This window comes from Lytechinus pictus, unplaced genomic scaffold (genome assembly GCF_037042905.1).
Source record: "Lytechinus pictus isolate F3 Inbred unplaced genomic scaffold, Lp3.0 scaffold_19, whole genome shotgun sequence".
NCBI classification, from domain to species: domain Eukaryota; kingdom Metazoa; phylum Echinodermata; class Echinoidea; order Temnopleuroida; family Toxopneustidae; genus Lytechinus; species Lytechinus pictus.
The window spans coordinates 5113274-5129232 of NW_026974140.1; the positions used below are offsets into that span (position 1 = coordinate 5113274).

Below are 15959 nucleotides of genomic sequence, written 5' to 3' on the forward strand. Positions count from 1 at the left end.
TTGGAGCGGAATTATTTCTTCTTTTTTCTCGATAAGAAGAAAATGCTATGCTTTGGAGCGGCTTTCTTTGTTCTTTTTCTCAATGAGACAAAAATGCTATGCCTTGGAACGGAAATTTGAGTGTAAAAATGGGGGTCCCCTCCGCGGCACATACCCACTATGCATTATATACTGAGTGCCCCCCCCCCCCCCCCCGGGATGGGAGGATTGGGCGGGTTTGGTGCTCGCGCCGTATGGGACGGGTGGCCGTGGGGTTCCGCCGAAGAACGACTGCCGGCGTTCAGATCTTGACTAGTTATTTAGTTACCCGGTTGATATACACACAAACCTCTGCTGTGCAAGTCGTGTTATGCTAATATATCGCGCCTGATAGCAATTTGTTATTATTAGTTCATAAGTTTGTGACGAAAATTTTACTATTTTACAATTTTTAGAACTTTTTAAACTCAAACATAATTGAACAGGTTTACAGGTGTTTTTGTAATGCTTTTAATGCATGTATTTCACATTGTAACAACTAAAAGGAAACGATGTTTGGTTTTTTATACCAATATTTCACTCATTTTTATCAATATTTCTGTATGTGGTGGAAGACATTTATATCATTTTACAAAACTACGTCATCCTTTATATTTCAAGTAAATGTTTTCAGGTTTGAGCAGGACGGATTCTTGGGACGAGCGATCACTCACCCCCCCCCCCCCCCCCCCCGCATACCCTTTTTTTTTAACCCGTATGCTTAATGAGTGCAATGTGCCAGGGGTGACTGCTGGGTGGGTGAGTCCAGTTGTTTGACTTAGTGTCTTTATGGTCGTTGGACGAATGAGGAGCGTGGTATGAAGGTGAGTGTGTTTTGTTTTGAAAGTGATTGTTTGTCGGCCCTATTAATGCATAGCTCCGGTGAAGTTAGCTGACCCTACAAAGTTCCACCCGAGCGATGGACTTGAATAACCAATTCCGTTGCTCAGGTTGAATGGTGTGGGATTAGCAATCCTTGGCTGGAGCTGTGCATTGGACTTGACTGCTCGCTCGTCCCCAGACACTCTCCTGTCTTTCGTTTTTGTTCCTGCTTAAAACTAAGTTTCTTATTGTTTGAATTAAAGATGTTTATCAATAAGCATCCTTCCACCACCACCACGTACTTTCAGTGTTTGTATTTTTTTTTTACTTCATCTTTTCCTTTTAGTATACATAATATATTAAGTTGCATTATATTTTCGTCACCATTTCTAGTTTGATGTTTTCAAATCTGTACACTCTATGTATATATACCTGTAAATTGTACGCAATTCAGCCTTTTGGCTGCAAAGTGCAATAATTTTAATAAAACCTTTTCAATTTCAATTTCAATTTATTACGCTTGCCTCAGCTAATCTTACATTGTCCTCTCCATATATTTGTATTATTCCTCTATATAGACTATAATATCGATTGTTTTTAAAACCTCACTGTACACTTGCCTCAGCTCATCTTAAATTGTCCTCTACATATATTTTATCATTATATACATTCTTTGATAAACCTCACTGTACACTTGCCTCAACTCATCTCACTTTGTCCTCTCCATATATTTGTATTTTTTTATCTTTTGTAAAACCTCATTATACACTTTTATTTTCTACACTATAGGACCTACTACTCATTCTCTGTTACTGTAAATAACCTCCTACGTGGTTTTATACACACACACCATTTGACAACTCTCTATGGTATATGCACACTCAGTACACACACGACCACGACCTAATGAATATTCATCGGCGAACCGTCCCACTGAGAGTGACGTAGGAGCTGCACATTTCATCGACCCTCGGCGTACTTTGTCATCATAAGTGCCTACCGTATTGGCTCGAGAAGGTTGGAATTTTACTACAGAGGGTACGTGCCAAAGTTTGTAGAGAGCACCCCAGTGTTTCTAAGCTAGTATTACATTAAAAAAATCTAGGTGCAACCTCAAAGAGAGGTAAAATAGATCAACACAGCGACACAGGAGACTTGTGAATTATAAACTTTACAATAATTTTTTTGCGTAATTTTTACCATTTTCAAGATTTTAGGGGGTCTTTACTGCATAGGGCGCCTTTGTTGGTAGAGGGCGTCCTCCGTGTTTCTAAGCTATAATTTTTCTATTGAATTACACATTGGTACATTATTTCATGGTAATGAAGCAATATATAGACTTGAGTAAATGAGGGATGACAAAACTGAATGAAATTCTCTTTCATCTGCGTTTTTCCATGAAGAAACCGAGCATTTGCTTCGACATTCCCTAAAGTATCGACATTTTCTTTCATATCTTTAAATCAACAATATTTGTTTTGGTGGGGCCTGAAATAGGCACATAAATTATGTACTCTACAATTTGATATTAAATCAATACTGAGAAGTAAAATGGTTTTGAGCGGCATTGATAAAACATAAAATGCTCAATATCTCAAGTTGTGCAAAATGTAGATACTGCGTTTTTCCATGGGGCGGCCACCTTACAGAAACACGCAGTATATGACATTTTTTTCAGAAAAGTAGTCAGTAAACCACCCGTTGTCACATGACACATCCAGTTTTCTCAACTTCTTTTGGGAAAGCCACTTTTCAGTGACTGATTTAGTGTCCGCGGAACCCGAGAGGAGGGGGGCTGGGGGGGGGGGTTCCAGCCCGCACTTTCCTCCAAAAGTAAACGATGAACAAAAACGTGTAAAAAAAAATAACCATCTGATTGTGATTTTTTGCATGGTCAACCATATAAAGCACAGACGCCGTCCGAAGGCGCTCATAGTGATGGCCCAGATTAAATATTGGACTACTTTCCTACTAAACTCACTTAAACTGTGGTCTAATAATTATAATTTCTAAAGAAATATTGGGTTTGTGTGGGTAAGGAAGAAGGTGGGTGTGTATTACTGTATACATATATATACATGTGTAACCAGGCATCTACTCGTTAACATTACTACTATGTCTTGCACCAAATACATATAGGCGAAAAAAAACGACAAGACGATTGGACATTGCTGATAGACCACAATTTAATCCGAGCTTTCGGCCTTAGGCCTTCTTCATGGGTTCTATGTTAACAAAACGAACGAAACATATCAATAGTATAGAGGGAGCAACAGATGGACATATGGGCATATACATGTACAGATATAATAACATATGTAACAACAACGTCGTATATAATATATGCACATATGGGACATACATCTACATACATATACAAGTACATACATGCACATACACACATATATATACATATATACACATATACATATATACACATACATATACACACATATGCACACACACACATACATACATACACCTATATACACATATACAAATATATACATGTGAATATATATGGGCATTTTCACCACAGATGGACACAGAGGCAAAAAAATCAAGTTGATATTCATGTAAAATGCTTTATGTTTTTTAATAAAACAAGACCTGAAGTTTCTGAGACAAACATTTTTTCCGACTCTGGCAGCCATTTTTTTATTTCAAAAGGGCTGCCAAAGTATGGATACAAATTAGTGTTGAAATTAGTATATTGATACATATTTTGTTTTGACAGATTTTTAAAGAACAGGTTTGATCATGTTGTTTTTGCCTGTGATTTAGCTTGCTATTATAACACTTTTTAAAATCCCACAGAAAGAATCTGATAAAAAAAACATTGATGAAGTATGTGATATGTTATGTAATGTCAGTTACCGAAAACGTGAACTTTTTTTCTCATTTCCTGGAAAAGAGGATATATTATATGAAACTTGGTAGATTTCCTCTCTAGGTAACACCCCTCCCTTCTACACCAAAATTAAAGATTACCAATTAACAATGAAGCCATAGGGTACCATTAAATATATGTGATGTCAGTTACCAAGTGGAAAATGTAATGTCAGTTACCGAGATGTAATGTCAGTTACCATGATAAAACGTTGGTTACCAATATTGAAATGCAAATATGTGGTCAATTTTATGGTGAAGAAATATTGTATACTTGTTATTTAAGTCTTTCACTTTAAAAGTCACACCAGAAGGAGCTTGCTATTGGCTTTTAAAAGGTATAGTTCACAAGGAATACTATATGAAATTATGAAGGAAGTTGCATTCCCATCGTGCAAAAAATTACTAGGAACTTGTTTTGTACATGCACTTACCAAGTACCTAATTGTTTGTATCAGACAATTTTTTGTTTGGTTTTCGGGGGGGGGGTAGGGGTACTTTTCCCAACCTATTGCCTAAATCTGCAACATTTTTTGAGCTTAACATTGTGATGAAGGGGATTTCCAGGGTCCATTTTTTAGTTTCTAGGATTCTTTTGAGCATTGCCTTGCTAAAAGTAAATTCCTTGTTTTATACACGGTCTGTTAGTAGTGTGGATGTGTGATACAATTTTGTTTTTGGTTTACAAGTATAGATGAAAAGTGAAATTTGACAGTTCTGATCAATGTTGCATGGATCTACTAAAACTGTTTTTTTTCTTCTAATTTTCAAATAGTTCAGTTTCAGTTTATAAGCTGGAGTTTATTTTTTTGTTGACAGCTTAAAAAAGAAATTAGCAATGAAAATTATTAAACAAATTATGAAGAGAATTGAAATCCGACAGATATGAACAAGCATTGCTTGCACTGACCAGAATAGAAATCAATAAAACTACATGGCTGCATGAGATTCGGGGAGGGGTACGTGTAGCGTAGGGGATGAGACCCTTATTCGTTTTGCCTTTTTTGAGGGGAGGTTGGAGAAGGAAAAGGTTTAAAAGTCAATATAAAACTGATGAATTTATTATGGTTGTATAGCCAGAAAAATGCATGTGTACAGTCAATGCAGTATTAAATTACTATAGGAAAATATGTAGCTGCTATGACCCCCACCCCCCCCCCCCCCGAATAAGTAAAACATACATTTCTTATCTTTTGATAATAAAAAATGTGAAGTATTCTGAAACTTTTATGATTTTAAAAAGCCTTACATATAAGTACCAAGAAAATTATGCCTTTTAAAATCATATAGCACTGGTAAATGTTAATGTATATTGTCAGTTACCGACAAGTAATGATAAAAATGTTCAAATCAAAGAAAGGAATTAAGAAAAAGAAAAAGTTTTTTCATTGAAATGTTCCTAGAAACTCGGGTATACTTCCACATCAAGCTCACTTTCATGTGAAGCCCTGCACAAAAGATACAATGCAATGATTCCACACATTTGACTTCCATTAGTTATCTCTATGGCAAATTAAGTGTAATGTCAGTTACCGTAATGTCAGTTACCAGCATGGTTGTGGAAAAACTATCATAGCCCCCAAAAGACAAAAACGAATTGTTTAATATTTTGACACATCTTAACCTAGTAACGGAGGTATATTTACATATTCAAATTATAACTCTATTTACTCAGGGACATGAGATATTTCAATTTTAATGAACTCCCTGAAATAAGCCAGTTCACGGTTAGCTCATGATCAACTTTTCTCCAATGACGTTTGTGATTTTTCATTAGGATAAGCACTATCATTTTCAAATGTAGATGTTGCGTAAGCTTTACCGGTAGAGTATTCAAATTCTAAGAACAAAAAGCATTGTATAGACCAGGTGACTAGAATAGTACATCAGGGATAAAGTTTGGAAATCTGTTTTATTGTCTGCCTTTGGCACATTTGACTATTGTTTAGGCTACTGTCAAATACCAGTGATTATGAAGGCTCTATTTATTACTCTTCAGCTTGGATGTGATAAATATTTTGAAAGGAATACATGAATAATCATCAGATCACAAATGCCTATATGTCAGTGAATTTGAAAGCCACCTTCATGGTTGTCTCCATTGACCTTTTTCTGCTCGTGCGCAGTTTACAACCGTGAACAGGCTTATTGCATGTCCTTTTGCGTAATGTCAGTTACCGACACATTTTTGCTTGCTGATGCGTTAAAAAATTTGGTTACATAGGAAAACTTAGTATCGAGTATACAGCAAGGTTCACTTTATTAACTCTATCAAAAGCAAACTCCCATTATTTGTTGTTTTAGAGATACACACAATGAAAGGTGTGAAAACATTGTGCCGTGTAATGTCAGTTACCGTGAAAATGCCCATATGTATCTCAATGTGGAGTAATTTTACCTGGGTCTTTGGGGTCTTTCGGGCTGACTTGGAGGTGTGCAGTGTCGTGTGTTCGGTTTCTGGTGTGATATAGCATTCGCGTGACTTAAGTTCATTCAAGTGAAACGGAAAAGGTATAATGGTCGAAGTGGAATATATAGGTAATTAAATAATACATTGTTAACACGCCGGTAAAATAAGATGGCCATGTCTGTGAAATTCGAAAGGTTACATTAAATACAAGTAAATGACCAGATACGATTACAAATTGTAATGCAGTACATTAGTTAAAATATATATGTTCACAAAAATATAGATGTGTTCACAAAATATACATATATGTTCACAAAAAATATACCGATGATAACAATGTCTTGTCATTGTCGTACCAAATAGGTTTGATACGAATCAAAGTATAACTTAGTATCGTAAATAAGTATAAGTCGTAAATTGGGACAGGGCTTCTCTATTCCTCAACATTTATACCATGCGGGTGAAGCGTTTTAAGTTTGTGTATCCAAAATGACTCCCTATGGAGGATAGTGTTGTGTGACTCGTTGTTGATGAGTTCGATACCGGTTATCATTGCATTTTTTACCGAGTGGTATATATATATACATATATACATATATATACATCAAAGTTTAACACATATTACCAATACATTATACATCGTATTCTTATATTATATTCTTTGATTTTTGAATTTTGATGTAACTTTTTAACCTTTTCAGGACCTTGATGTAAAACAGTGTTTTTACACTGATCTTGTGTTTTTCCTGAATAGATATATTTCAACATTATTGTATTCTAACCATGATAACATGTTTTCACATTGTGCACAAACATTTCACTCCAAAGAGTAATTCCCATGAAGTTGATATATGTATTACCCCCCCCCCCCCCTTCCATGTATTTCGTGCCTAGAATTCAATGTCACGGAAATTCAGATGCTCATTGTAAACAGGAATAAACATGATATAGATGAAGAAATTAAGTGTCTGTTATTGAATACTTACTTTGCTTTTACAATGATGTCCGAGGATCGACGTCAACTCATTAATTAAAAGGTGTAATATCCGATAAATTTATATTTTGAGTCTACTGTATTGCCCCGTCGATAAAAGCAAACGTTGTGTACCTTGCACATCAGTCAGGTATTCTTATCCTCTGGTTGGTGTATGGTTAAGCCAGTTCGTAGTTCTACTCTGTGCATGATCAGAAGATTCTGTGCAAGATCAGAGGAATGTGTACTAAAGTGACATGGTGGTTTAAAATTTCATGAGATAAGCACCAACTTTGATGTCTTGATTATTCATATATTCTTTTGAATTGTGTTTTTCATTTACATCCACAAAAACAAAAATGCGTCCACGAACGACTGGTATTTCACAGTTTGCCAAGTATATCGTACAGCATGATAAGATATATGCCTTCAAGGTAAAAATGCAACAAATACCTTTATTGAGTGTTCAGTTATGTGCTATTCTAGACACCTGGGTCCCGTAACACAAAGGTTAGCAATTAATCGTACGCTTGATTGTCATGATTGATTGTACACTGTAGTCAATGAAATCAATCGTAGAAAAATGTTCTACGATCATTGCTAAGTTTTGTGTTACGGGCCCCAGGTCTATTCAATTTCTTCATCCTGCTATGACTTGTAAGGCATGCTTATGTAATATCTTGCTTTGAATTCTGCCTATCATAATGAAATAAATGAAAGGTCATTCGACCAAAATTGTCCACGAAGTAACTCCGAACTGGTCTATTCACGCCATTGAAGCTTACTGACGAGTACATCCAGAATCAAGTATTACAAAGAAATGTATGGACCCATGCACAAGCATATTAGAGTCCTATATTGTCCCCAGAAAATTGGGCCCATGAAATGCTTGGTAGGATCTGATGCTGGCCGGATGAGCCGACTCCACCCATTGGAGTTGTTTACATATAGTCCGGGGGCTGGGGGAGTTTATTCAGCTGATCGGGTACAAAAGGTTTGATGGTCCCAACATGTTGGCATGATATCAGTGGTCAAGAAAATGTGTTGCTGCCGGGTCATATCCTGTACGGAAGGCCAAGAGGACCCCCTTTTTGTCGGCCATCTTGGATTTTTCATGAAAATCAATTATTTTCATATTTGTGCACAAACAATGGAAAATATTAAATGAATACGCATTTCACAATGATTTAGACAGTAGAAATCGATTGCAATCGTTTTTTGGACAGTCCGGTTAATATTTTTTGAAAAACATAAGAATTTATGCCAAAATTTCCATGTTTTTAGGCAAAAATTTGCTGCATTGATATCTTTCCGTTTTGTCATTAATATCAACAATTAATGAAAAATATCGGCATTCAACACGAAAGAGAATATATTAACAAGAATATTGATATGCTTCATGACAGTATTAATGTCTTAATTTGGTTAGATATAGGGAAAATACTTCCAAATGTATTCCTACTCAGGGACATGAGATATTTCAATGTTAATAAACACCCTGAAATTGCATGCCCTTTTGCGTGATGTCAGTTACCGACACATTTTTGCTTGCTGATGCGTTAAAAAATGTGGTTACATAGGAAAACTTAGTATCAGAGTATACAGCAAGGTTCACTTTATTAACTCTATCAAAAGAAAACTCCCATTATTTGTTGTTTTAGAGATACACACAATGAAAGGTGTGAAAACATTGTGCCGTGTAATGTCAGTTACTGTGAAAATGCCCATATGTATCTTAATGTGGAGTAATTTTACCTGGGTCTTTGGGGTCTTTCGGGCTGACTTGGAGGTGTGCAGTGTCGTGTGTTCGGTTTCTGGTGTGATATAGAATTCGCGTGACTTAACTTCATTCAAGTGAAACGGAAAAGGTATAATGGTCGAAGTGGATTATATAGGTAATTAAATAATACATTGTTATCACGCCGGTAAAATAAGATGGCCATGTCTGTGAAATTCGAAATGTTACATTAAATACAAGCAAATGACCAGATACGATTACAAATTGTAATGCAGTACATTAATTAAAATATATATGTTCACAAAAATATAGATGTGTTCACAAAATATACATATATGTTCACAAAAAATATACCGATGATAACAATGTCTTGTCATTGTCGTACCAAATAGGTTTGATACGAATCAAAGTATAACTTAGTATCGTAAATAAGTATAAGTCGTAAATTGGGACAGGGCTTCTCTATTCCTCAACATTTATACCATGCGGGTGAAGCGTTTCAAGTTTGTGTATCCAAAATGACTCCCTATGGAGGATAGTGTTGTGTGACTCGTTGTTGATGAGTTCGATACCGGTTATCATTGCATTTTCTACCGAGTGGTATGTATATACATATATATACATCAAAGTTTAACACATATTACCAATACATTATACATCGTATTCTTATATTATATTCTTTGATTTTTGAATTTTGATGTAACTTTTTAACCTTTTCAGGACCTTGATGTAAAACAGTGTTTTTACACTGATCTTGTGTTTTTCCTGAATAGATATATTTCAACATTATTGTATTCTAACCATGATAACATGTTTTCACATTGTGCACAAACATTTCACTCCAAAGAGTAATTCCCATGAAGTTGATATCTGTATTACCCCCCCCCCCCCCTTCCATGTATTTCGTGCCTAGAATTCAATGTCACGGAAATTCAGATGCTCATTGTAAACAGGAATAACATGATATATATGAAGAAATTAAGTGTCTGTTATTGAATACTTACTTTGCTTTTACAATGATGTCCGAGGATCGACGTCAACTCATTAATTAAAAGGTGTAATATCCGATAAATTTATATTTTGAGTCTACTGTATTGCCCCGTCGATAAAAGCAAACGTTGTGTACCTTGCACATCAGTCAGGTATTCTTATCCTCTGGTTGGTGTATGGTTAAGCCAGTTCGTAGTTCTACTCTGCGCATGATCAGAAGATTCTGTGCAAGATCCGACGAATGTGTACTAAAGTGACATGGTGGTTTAAAATTTCATGAGATAAGCACCAACTTTGATGTCTTGATTATTCATATATTCTTTTGAATTGTGTTTTTCATTTACATCCACAAAAACAAAAATGCGTCCACGAACGACTGGTATTTCACAGTTTGCCAAGTATATCGTACAACATGATAAGATATATGCCTTCAAGGTAAAAATGCAACAAATACCTTTATTGAGTGTTCATTTATTTGCTGTTCTAGACACCTGGGTCCCGTAACACAAAGGTTAGCAATTAATCGTACGCTTGATTGTCATGATTGATTGTACACTGTAGTCAATGGAATCAATCGTAGAAAAATGTTCTACGATCATTGCTAAGTTTTGTGTTACGGGCCCCAGGTCTATTCAATTTCTTCATCCTGCTATGACTTGTAAGGCATGCTTAAGTAATATCTTGCTTTGAATTCTGCCTATCATAATGAAAGAAATGAAAGGTCATTCGACCAAAATTGTCCACGAAGTAACTCCGAGCTGGTCTATTCACGCCATTGAAGCTTACTGACGAGTACATCCAGAATCAAGTATGACAAAGAAATGTATGGACCCATGCACAAGCATATTAGAGTCACTATATTGTCCCCAGAAAATTGGGCCCATGAAATGCTTGGTAGGATCTGATGCTGGCCGGATGAGCCGACTCCACCCATTGGAGTTGTTTACGTATAGTCCGGGGGCTGGGGGAGTTTATTCAGCTGATCGGGTACAAAAGGTTTGATGGTCCCAACATGTTGGCATGATGTCAGTGGTAAAGAAAATGTGTTGCTGCCGGGTCATATCCTGTACGGAAGGCCCAGAGGACCCCCTTTTTGTCGGCCATCTTGGATTTTTCATGAAAATCAATTATTTTCATATTTTTGCACAAACAATGGAAAAATATTAAATCATCAATACGCATTTCACAATGATTTAGACTGTAGAAATCGATTGCAATCGTTTTTTGGACAGTCCGGTTAATATTTTTTTTAAAACATAAGAATTTATGCCGAAATTTCCATGTTTTTAGGCAAAAATTTGCATGTGCATTGATATCTTTCCGTTTTGTCATTAATATCAACAATTAAAGGTAAATGCTAGTTTTGGTAACGATATCAAAATGAGTTCGTACTGAATCCACTGAAATGACCACCAAAGTGTCTGTTTGTATGAATAAAACATATGTGCCAAAGGTTTCTGGAAGAAATTGTGTAATTGCTGAGAAATCAGCAAATAAGCACAGGATTCGGGTAGAGCGTCGGGCCCGACATTCGAAGCAATAATTATACACTGTCCCACGTGCGCTTATCTGTGTTGGGGATCTTCAGCCTGTACATTTTTCAGCGTAGATTTCAAGATTTCACAAAGTTCAGTTTATGTAACTGTACCAGATCTAGATCCTCGATGATATACTGACAATTAAGCCTTGTTTTACAGACTTTCTCATGAAATCAGTGTTTACTGCAACTACTGGAATTTCTCTTTAATGAAAAATATCGGCATTCAACACGAAAGAGAATATATTAACGAGAATATTGATATGCTTCATGACAGTATTAATGTCTTAATTTGGTTAGATATAGGGAAAATACTTCCAAATGTATTCCCCGATATTGCGATTAAATGACACCAAAAAGCAACCTCCGTCACTAGTCACACTAGTGATACCGACTTCAATGCGCTCGCTAGCTTGCCTTTCAAAAGAGTACAATAGACTCAATCGGTCTTGTCTTGCCTTTGTTGGTGTGACTAGCACGCATAAATGCGTGTCATGAGCATCGCGATAGAAAAGTGTATATTACATATATGGGTTGTTTACATATAGTCCGGGGGCTGGGGGAGTTTATTCAGCTGATCGGGTACAAAAGGTTTGATGGTCCCAACATGTTGGCATGATATCAGTGGTCAAGAAAATGTGTTGCTGCCGGGTCATATCCTGTACGGAAGGCCAAGAGGACCCCCTTTTTGTCGGCCATCTTGGATTTTTCATGAAAATCAATTATTTTCATATTTGTGCACAAACAATGGAAAATATTAAATGAATACGCATTTCACAATGATTTAGACAGTAGAAATCGATTGCAATCGTTTTTTGGACAGTCCGGTTAATATTTTTTGAAAAACATAAGAATTTATGCCAAAATTTCCATGTTTTTAGGCAAAAATTTGCTGCATTGATATCTTTCCGTTTTGTCATTAATATCAACAATTAATGAAAAATATCGGCATTCAACACGAAAGAGAATATATTAACAAGAATATTGATATGCTTCATGACAGTATTAATGTCTTAATTTGGTTAGATATAGGGAAAATACTTCCAAATGTATTCCTACTCAGGGACATGAGATATTTCAATGTTAATAAACACCCTGAAATTGCATGCCCTTTTGCGTGATGTCAGTTACCGACACATTTTTGCTTGCTGATGCGTTAAAAAATGTGGTTACATAGGAAAACTTAGTATCAGAGTATACAGCAAGGTTCACTTTATTAACTCTATCAAAAGAAAACTCCCATTATTTGTTGTTTTAGAGATACACACAATGAAAGGTGTGAAAACATTGTGCCGTGTAATGTCAGTTACTGTGAAAATGCCCATATGTATCTTAATGTGGAGTAATTTTACCTGGGTCTTTGGGGTCTTTCGGGCTGACTTGGAGGTGTGCAGTGTCGTGTGTTCGGTTTCTGGTGTGATATAGAATTCGCGTGACTTAACTTCATTCCAATGAAACGGAAAAGGTATAATGGTCGAAGTGGATTATATAGGTAATTAAATAATACATTGTTATCACGCCGGTAAAATAAGATGGCCATGTCTGTGAAATTCGAAATGTTACATTAAATACAAGCAAATGACCAGATACGATTACAAATTGTAATGCAGTACATTAATTAAAATATATATGTTCACAAAAATATAGATGTGTTCACAAAATATACATATATGTTCACAAAAAATATACCGATGATAACAATGTCTTGTCATTGTCGTACCAAATAGGTTTGATACGAATCAAAGTATAACTTAGTATCGTAAATAAGTATAAGTCGTAAATTGGGACAGGGCTTCTCTATTCCTCAACATTTATACCATGCGGGTGAAGCGTTTCAAGTTTGTGTATCCAAAATGACTCCCTATGGAGGATAGTGTTGTGTGACTCGTTGTTGATGAGTTCGATACCGGTTATCATTGCATTTTCTACCGAGTGGTATGTATATACATATATATACATCAAAGTTTAACACATATTACCAATACATTATACATCGTATTCTTATATTATATTCTTTGATTTTTGAATTTTGATGTAACTTTTTAACCTTTTCAGGACCTTGATGTAAAACAGTGTTTTTACACTGATCTTGTGTTTTTCCTGAATAGATATATTTCAACATTATTGTATTCTAACCATGATAACATGTTTTCACATTGTGCACAAACATTTCACTCCAAAGAGTAATTCCCATGAAGTTGATATCTGTATTACCCCCCCCCCCCCCCCTTCCATGTATTTCGTGCCTAGAATTCAATGTCACGGAAATTCAGATGCTCATTGTAAACAGGAATAACATGATATATATGAAGAAATTAAGTGTCTGTTATTGAATACTTACTTTGCTTTTACAATGATGTCCGAGGATCGACGTCAACTCATTAATTAAAAGGTGTAATATCCGATAAATTTATATTTTGAGTCTACTGTATTGCCCCGTCGATAAAAGCAAACGTTGTGTACCTTGCACATCAGTCAGGTATTCTTATCCTCTGGTTGGTGTATGGTTAAGCCAGTTCGTAGTTCTACTCTGCGCATGATCAGAAGATTCTGTGCAAGATCCGACGAATGTGTACTAAAGTGACATGGTGGTTTAAAATTTCATGAGATAAGCACCAACTTTGATGTCTTGATTATTCATATATTCTTTTGAATTGTGTTTTTCATTTACATCCACAAAAACAAAAATGCGTCCACGAACGACTGGTATTTCACAGTTTGCCAAGTATATCGTACAACATGATAAGATATATGCCTTCAAGGTAAAAATGCAACAAATACCTTTATTGAGTGTTCATTTATTTGCTATTCTAGACACCTGGGTCCCGTAACACAAAGGTTAGCAATTAATCGTACGCTTGATTGTCATGATTGATTGTACACTGTAGTCAATGGAATCAATCGTAGAAAAATGTTCTACGATCATTGCTAAGTTTTGTGTTACGGGCCCCAGGTCTATTCAATTTCTTCATCCTGCTATGACTTGTAAGGCATGCTTAAGTAATATCTTGCTTTGAATTCTGCCTATCATAATGAAAGAAATGAAAGGTCATTCGACCAAAATTGTCCACGAAGTAACTCCGAGCTGGTCTATTCACGCCATTGAAGCTTACTGACGAGTACATCCAGAATCAAGTATGACAAAGAAATGTATGGACCCATGCACAAGCATATTAGAGTCACTATATTGTCCCCAGAAAATTGGGCCCATGAAATGCTTGGTAGGATCTGATGCTGGCCGGATGAGCCGACTCCACCCATTGGAGTTGTTTACGTATAGTCCGGGGGCTGGGGGAGTTTATTCAGCTGATCGGGTACAAAAGGTTTGATGGTCCCAACATGTTGGCATGATGTCAGTGGTAAAGAAAATGTGTTGCTGCCGGGTCATATCCTGTACGGAAGGCCCAGAGGACCCCCTTTTTGTCGGCCATCTTGGATTTTTCATGAAAATCAATTATTTTCATATTTTTGCACAAACAATGGAAAAATATTAAATCATCAATACGCATTTCACAATGATTTAGACTGTAGAAATCGATTGCAATCGTTTTTTGGACAGTCCGGTTAATATTTTTTTTAAAACATAAGAATTTATGCCGAAATTTCCATGTTTTTAGGCAAAAATTTGCATGTGCATTGATATCTTTCCGTTTTGTCATTAATATCAACAATTAAAGGTAAATGCTAGTTTTGGTAACGATATCAAAATGAGTTCGTACTGAATCCACTGAAATGACCACCAAAGTGTCTGTTTGTATGAATAAAACATATGTGCCAAAGGTTTCTGGAAGAAATTGTGTAATTGCTGAGAAATCAGCAAATAAGCACAGGATTCGGGTAGAGCGTCGGGCCCGACATTCGAAGCAATAATTATACACTGTCCCACGTGCGCTTATCTGTGTTGGGGATCTTCAGCCTGTACATTTTTCAGCGTAAATTTCAAGATTTCACAAAGTTCAGTTTATGTAACTGTACCAGATCTAGATCCTCGATGATATACTGACAATTAAGCCTTGTTTTACAGACTTTCTCATGAAATCAGTGTTTACTGCAACTACTGGAATTTCTCTTTAATGAAAAATATCGGCATTCAACACGAAAGAGAATATATTAACGAGAATATTGATATGCTTCATGACAGTATTAATGTCTTAATTTGGTTAGATATAGGGAAAATACTTCCAAATGTATTCCCCGATATTGCGATTAAATGACACCAAAAAGCAACCTCCGTCACTAGTCACACTAGTGATACCGACTTCAATGCGCTCGCTAGCTTGCCTTTCAAAAGAGTACAATAGACTCAATCGGTCTTGTCTTGCCTTTGTTGGTGTGACTAGCACGCATAAATGCGTGTCATGAGCATCGCGATAGAAAAGTGTATACAGTCCGACCTCTCTTATCCGGACACGTTGGGACCAGCACCAATCCGGATAAGGGATTTATCCGGATCTGGGAGACCCAATATTAAATACACGAAGCTACTGCCTCCCCGGCCCAACGGCGGTAGCTACATGTTATCTATTGTATTGGGCATACAGACAGTATTCACTGCAGTGTCAGTGCAAATTATAGGCGGTAT

At 36.2% G+C, this 15959-nt stretch overlaps 1 protein-coding gene across 3 annotated transcripts in view; it reads right to left on the reverse strand.

Annotated features, from left to right (window-relative positions):
• LOC129260019 (uncharacterized) overlaps window positions 1-14474 on the reverse strand; it is a 36077-nt gene extending 21603 nt beyond the window's left edge. Inside the window, exons 1-5 of one of the 3 annotated variants that reach the window (XM_064114304.1) lie at window positions 13719-14474; window positions 12730-12788; window positions 9855-10088; window positions 8868-8956; window positions 7126-7334 (exon numbers count right to left, since the gene is read on the reverse strand). The gene's annotated coding sequence lies outside the window, so the exon portion shown is untranslated. The remainder of the gene's footprint in view (window positions 1-7125; window positions 7335-8867; window positions 8957-9854; window positions 10089-12729; window positions 12789-13718) is intronic. The other 2 variants (XM_064114303.1, XM_054898116.2) reach the window with 2 other exon arrangements.
• Between the last annotated feature and the right edge of the window lie 1485 nt (window positions 14475-15959).